Source organism: Corvus brachyrhynchos, unplaced genomic scaffold, assembly GCF_000691975.1.
Source record: "Corvus brachyrhynchos isolate BGI_N302 unplaced genomic scaffold, ASM69197v1 scaffold191, whole genome shotgun sequence".
NCBI classification, from domain to species: domain Eukaryota; kingdom Metazoa; phylum Chordata; class Aves; order Passeriformes; family Corvidae; genus Corvus; species Corvus brachyrhynchos.
This window is the reverse complement of record NW_008236487.1, coordinates 3,767,490-3,774,032: the sequence shown is the minus strand read 5'-3', so window position 1 is coordinate 3,774,032 and position 6,543 is coordinate 3,767,490. Positions and strand designations below refer to the sequence as shown.

The following is a 6,543-nucleotide window of genomic DNA, read 5'->3' as shown; positions in this document are numbered from 1 at the left end:
CTAAGAGTATGAAATATGTTCTTGTCAGAAATAGAGCATTACACTTGGGTTTTCATTTAAATATGATTTCTGAAAACTAATAAAAAAATTAGAAATGTTGGTGCACAGAAAAATGAAAAGTGAGAAAAAAATGCATAAAAAAATATCCACAGGATAGCATGGGGAACTAAGTGGGGGAAAATTACTTTTGCTTTGGAGAAAGCATTATGTAGGCAAGGCAATTTTATTAACACGGTTGGATAAAATATAAAGGGTTTTCCTAATCTCAGAGACTTCAAAAGAGACTTTTTTTGAGACAATATTAATATCAAAGCCAGTTGTCACTATTATTAAAATGTTCTTTGCTCTTCATTAGTCACAAATGATCCCCTCGACTCACAAAAAGGTACTCGGTAAATTAAAAGCTTTTATGTAACACTCCAACAAAAGTTGAATGACTCCGGAGTTAAAAGGCAACTCTTGTGTCTGTCAATATTCAAAGTGGTACCCAATTTTTTCCTTTTTTAAAGTAGCAATTTCCTTGGGGTATTTATTCATTTATAGATCTATTAAGAGCCTGATGAGGAATGGACGATTAATGAAAAGCTTTGTCGTTCTGACTTCTCACAAGCAATCATTAAAGGCCTGATTTTGCATTGTGGGCAGCCTGCTAGTGCCATGTAAAATCCCTCTGGAGGATAAACAGGTCTATCCATCTCCAGGGCTAAGCGAAGCCTGGATTTATGTCTTTGTGAGGGCAGAGTGGTAATTCCTCGTGCTGGGTACTTTTCCTAACGCACTATGTCTAAGCACTTCAAAAGAGTTTGTTTGCTGATCGCGTTAGCCAGAACACAGCTCATCCCTCCAGTGAGCTGCATTGTGTGACTCTTAATCGCTGTTTAATTGCAGTCTCACACTGCTGAACTTAATGGGAGCTCCTCACCCACTTGCATGGTGAAAGACTGGAGGATAGGATTATGGGATTTTCTTAATGTAGACTCAGAAATACCACACATGATGCGGGGGAGTCACTGGAATTTGCCCACCACTGGATTTGTGCGGTTGCTTAGAGTTGTCTTTCCACCGAGCCGTGTATGTCTCTCTGAGGCTGAGATGTGGGGACTGAGGATCCACTGTTGATTTTCACTTCACATAACCCTGTTGGTGGTACCATTTGTCTATTGTGTTCTTGCCTCGTGGGAAGGTTGGTGCTGGAATGGTGGAGGCAGAACTGAGAACCAGATTTCCAGGATTTTATGCCTGCCTTGACACTGATTTGCCTTAACTGAAGAGTTATATCACTTTTCCCCTTTGTGCCTCAATTTTTCTATTTATAAAATGGGAAAAGAAACCATGGGCTAAGGCTGAATTAATACCTTTAGACTGCAAAAGAAAGGTAATACAGTAGTACAAAGTATTAATTATTATATTATCTCTCTCTCTTTAATGGATTTATATTTAATTCAGTTACAGAGAGATGCTTTGTTCGCATAATAACATTTTCTACTGCCTTTGAGGCTCATAGGAGAAAGCTTGTGGGAAGGAAACTGGTAAGTGTTTGAATTTAGAAATGCTGCTGGTTTCAGTGTATTTAAAATGCTGTTGAAGTCGGGACGATTTAAATGTGTGAGATTTCAAATGTCTCATTGACACACATCGCAAATTCCTTCATTGCCTGAGGGAGCTACAGCAAAAGGAAAAGTTGGAGTCTTTTAGTTTCACAGTTAAGGCAGCTTTTTTTTAAAGTGAGTTAATGATGGAGCATTTGCCTGTGCAGTTGTAACAGAGCAATCTGTCACTGTGAGAAGACTCCTGGGGTGACTACCAAGACATGTTAACTAGCAATGGTACCTCCATTGTACATGACCCGTTGCTCGCCCCGGTGTTGCAATATATTCCAGCCAGATTCCTGAGTGAGAAATGGGAATGGATTCATGTTTTGAACAGAGGCACAGGCCCAACTCAGCTTGTAAAAACTGAGGGTGAGGGAAGTCTGCTGAGGGAAGCAAGCTGAGGGTCTGACCAATGTTCTTTTTCTGTTCTTGCCCTCAGCATTCAGCGGCGCATCTGTTGTGTTTGTCACGGAGCTGGCTCCTCTCGCAGTCCCCTCCTTGCACACCCCGCCACGCACTGCACGCGGGACATATTGTAAGCACACACTCATTGATCTTTACTCCCTCTGATGACAGATACAAATCTGCTGCCACTGCACCTTATGCTAATGTTCAAATGAAAATGAATAGTATGCACTGAGGCACACCAGGTTGCACTTTACCTGCCTGTATACATTTATTTGGGGATACGATGCTGAAACCAGCCTTCTGGGCCCATCTCCATATCTCAGCTCCAGAACAGCATGAGATTTTCAGGTGTGTGAATTCCCCCTACATTAGAACTTGTTTTCTTGGCAAACGAGCCGAGGTCTCTGGGCTGGAAAAAGCAACTGAGTGGTCTGACAAAATTCTTCCCCTGGGCATAGGACAGTCAGGACCATTGTTTACTCCTGTGGTTTGTTTCAAGGTCACATTTTGTGTTAAGTGAGACTGAAGCAGTCTTTCACTTATGCTGGATAGAACACGACTGGCTTGGACTCTCCCATTCATGTCATCCATGATGATGGAGTATCAAACTGGATGCACTGGACATCTGTAACAGAAAAAAAAGTCGAAGTGAAACAAGAGAACTGTTTTCCTACCTCTCCACCTTCATTCTGTGTGTGATGCAACTGTTAATGGAATATGGCTGGAAGAAACATGTCTCAAAAATATGCAGTGATATTCCGTGTGAAAGTTTCTATAACAGTCAACAACCAAATCCTCCATTTCATTCTCCAAAGCCATAATTTCAGCTGATGTCTATGTCCAAATAAAAAAGTGAAAATATGAGTAAACCAAATCCAATATACCTCATATACTCCTCCAGTTCCCAGAGGATAACATATTCCAAACATCTAATACTTTTTTTTCCTGTTTTCTGACCTGAAACGCTGGAATTACAGCTGCTGATCATGAATGTTTGAAAAGAGTTGCCAATGCCTGGCAACTCTTTCAGTGAAGAAATTCTTCACTGACCCTTTCCTGGCACAGCCTGAGGCCATTACTTGTCCTGTTGGAAATGTTAGGGTGTACTCTTGTCCCTGTAAACTAAAACCTCAGTCTCAGGAGATTCCTTGTGGGATCACTTGTACTTTTTTTCTGTCAAGATCCTCTTCAGGACTGTAAAGTGATTTTCTTTTCATGTCACAATGCTCTACACCCAAAGAAATTATTTGTTCCATTTTTTGCACAGAAATTAACAAAATCTCATATTATCTGGAATTTTGCCACATATCCTCTACAGATACCAACCTCAACATATTCTTTTTCTTTCCACCCCTCTTATGAGTCTGTCCTAAACTTATTTGCCTGTGTCATCCATCTTTCCCAGCTCTTCCCCATGAAATGATGATGTTTCCCCATCCTGCCCTCAGATAAGCTCTTCTTCATGCGTTTTACCACAAGTTTGCCATCCACTCTGTGCCCCCTACCTGAGTTTCTTTGTGGCTCATCAAGAGACAGCACATGCCATGGCTGATCTGGTACACTGGGCACCCTGACTGATTGATTTGCCAGCCAGCTGAGATGAAAGAGCTGGAATGACTGCCGTGTTCCCTGCTTTTCCCTCAAGGGAATAATTAAAATCGTTCTCTTCTACCAGCAGTTGTGGAAAATACCAACTGCCAGAAGACCTGAAGGAACTAAAACCGCTGTTCAGTCGAAGATTTGATGGAAGTTGCCTCACAGGTGTGACTGACAGGCAGATAAAGCTATTTTTATTTTTAACTAGGTTCCTAAGAAAAAATATCAAGTTGTAGTATGTTTTAATTAAACAGACTCTGAAGAGATCAAGAACCTTTATGATTTTGCCTCAATTTTTTTAGACCATCCTTAATCTGACATATCTAATTACACTTCTATGTATTCTGATACAGAGCTGGTAGAGGGCATTTCTTTTTGTAAGGCTGGGTATTAATGGGCCCATTACACTACAAAACTGCTGGGACTTCCAGATGTCACTGTAGTAAAACTAAGTAAAGGTAACCTTATGAACAGTTTCTCTGAGCTGTAGCACATTCCCACACCTGCAGGGAATAAAGATACTAAAGGTACATTACAAAACTACCCTGAATGTAGAATTATAGAATCTCCTGAGCTGGAAGGGACTCACAAGGATCATCAAAGCCTAACTCCTGGCCTTGCATAGAACACCTCAAGAACCACACCATATTCTTGCACTCTGTCAGGCCTGGTGCTGTGACCGCTTCCCTGGGGAGCCTCTTCCAGCACCCAACCACCCTCTGGGTGAAGAATTTTTTCCTGATATCCAGCCTAAATCTCCCCTGACTCAGCTCCATGCTGTTTCCTCAAGTCCTGTCGCTGGTCACAAGTGAAGAGCTCAGTGCCTGCCCCTCTTTTCCCCTCACAAGGAAGCTGTAGACAGAAATGAGGTCTCCCCTCAGTCTCTTCTGGAAGGAAAGAAGAATCTGGAAGAAAGGGAAAACAATATTGCAGGGAAATCTGGGCTGCCTCGATCTTCAGTTTTCCCTGTTCTTTTACCACTCTGGTTCTGCACATTACCTGGGTGCTAGGCTTTGCTTAACTAGCGAAATCATCCCTGCTTTTGCCAGAGCAGAGACACTCAGTGCCTGTTCACACACTGCTTGGTTCAGGCTATCTTGTGTTCTAATGAACATATCACAGCAATAGCTCAGAGCTCCCCATATTTCCAAAAAGCATATGTTAAACAATGTAAGCAAAGAGAAACCGTAACAGGCTTCACTTGTCCTAACAGTCCATCTGTTTCCTACTCCCTGCTGAGCGCATCTCTTTTCCTGGTTCCCTTTCAGGTGCACTCTTACCTTATGTAACGTGCTTTTTATTGGAGATTCATGCTGTGACCCTGTCAGAATTGCTACAGCAGGGGTGACCTCGGTAATGACTGTCCACAGCCTGCCAAGGTAAGTTGGTCAGTGTTAGCTGATTAAACTTTTAACAACATCCCCTGTGCGATAAAGGGCAAAATGACAACTTTGCCCATCGTCAAGGTGTCTGTATAATAAACTAATTAGTAAACCACACAGTCTGTGGAGCTTTTAATGAGTGCTATCGTCTGGCCTCTGTAATAAAAACCCAGTCTGCCCCCTTTTGGGATTCAATTAAGGCACAGACTGTCATATGCTTGGCCTGGCTGATCAATGAATCCATTCCGACCTTTGTCGGAGCTCTTTGCAAGGTCACTGGCAGTAGTGAGGGAAGCCAGCCTAGTGGTGGGGAGACAAACCCAACAGCACCCGACAGGCACCAGTATCAGCTGCTAATGTCCTCCAGGTCCTTTGACATCAGCAGAAGTTTCTCTCACACAAAGGTTAGCTGAAAGAGAATGTGGCAACATGCATATCTATAAAATTTAAATATATGGATACCCGTTCTTCTGAACAGAAAGGTTTCCCTGTTATTTAAAAGTTCATTAATTCCTTCACATCTGCATGTACCTAGGCACCTGTGGGGTTTTTGAGCACCAAAATACGCTATCAAATGTTTGCTCTCTAAACTGAGTTTATTGCTATGATCCAGATACACAAACAAAACAAACACAACAGAGTAGCCTTAGATCATACAAAACAGCCCCCTTTTCAGGTCCTTGTGTACAAATAATACTTATCACCATATGATTCCAGAAGGGGTTTATAACCGTTGAAATAATTTTTATGGTGCTCCGTTGCAATCAGTAACAACATTTTAATTTTACAGACAGGAAAATTTCTGTAAAAAAAAAAGTAAATGGTCAGACAGGCAATGACCCAATGAGATACCCAGGCACTGCAGTGAAGGCATCTTTAAAAGTAAAGGTTTCAGGTTTCAGTCCTTTCACCTTCCATCCTCAGGAGAATAAACAGGAATCAGGGGACTGTAGAGTGAAGACAAGACCTTTAGCATCATTATCATCTGCCCTGACCAGTGGGTAAGCACCTGAGCTCCAGGCAAGCTCTGTCCACAGCCACACTGCCACCACAGTAGAGTCAATGATGCACTTGGGTTTATTACAGCTGTAGTAGCAGTGTGGAACCTCCAGACCTCCCAAACATCACTTCCTACAGCCGACAAGAAAGCACTGCATTAGGTGATATGGCAGGGCCATTAGAGACTGTGTCCCCCGTGAAATGTGGATGCAATCAGAAGAGCAAAAACTGGATGGAGTTTATGAATTCATTCTGCTCAGGTGAGAACACTAACCTCCAAACAGTGGGCCTTCTCTTCTGTCCTCTTCTTTGTTCATTTGAATTAAATAATCTCTCCTCTGCCACCTCATAGTATTTTATAGCCTGGGGAATAAGGAGGTGTCTGAAAGGTGATTTTTAACTGCTGTGATTCAAAGAAAGGAAAAAAAAATCTGGTTGTAATTGTCCTGCTGATTCAGAAACTGAGCAATCTCTGTAAGCATAACCCACGTGAATTCATAGCAAGAAACCAAGTTCTGTTGGTCTTTAAATACCAAAAAAGCAGAGACACAAGGTAATTGGAGTGA

At 42.1% G+C, this 6,543-nt stretch overlaps 1 long non-coding RNA gene across 2 annotated transcripts in view; it reads right to left on the bottom strand.

Moving 5' to 3' along the window:
• Positions 1–209: 209 nt before the first annotated feature.
• Positions 210–6,543, bottom strand: part of LOC108444694 — a 216,227-nt gene continuing 209,893 nt past the window's right edge. For both annotated transcript variants that reach the window (XR_001859329.1, XR_001859330.1), the window contains 2 exons: positions 4,877–6,380; positions 210–2,625 (listed from right to left, as the gene is read on the bottom strand). This is a non-coding gene — a long non-coding RNA (uncharacterized LOC108444694). The remainder of the gene's footprint in view (positions 2,626–4,876; positions 6,381–6,543) is intronic.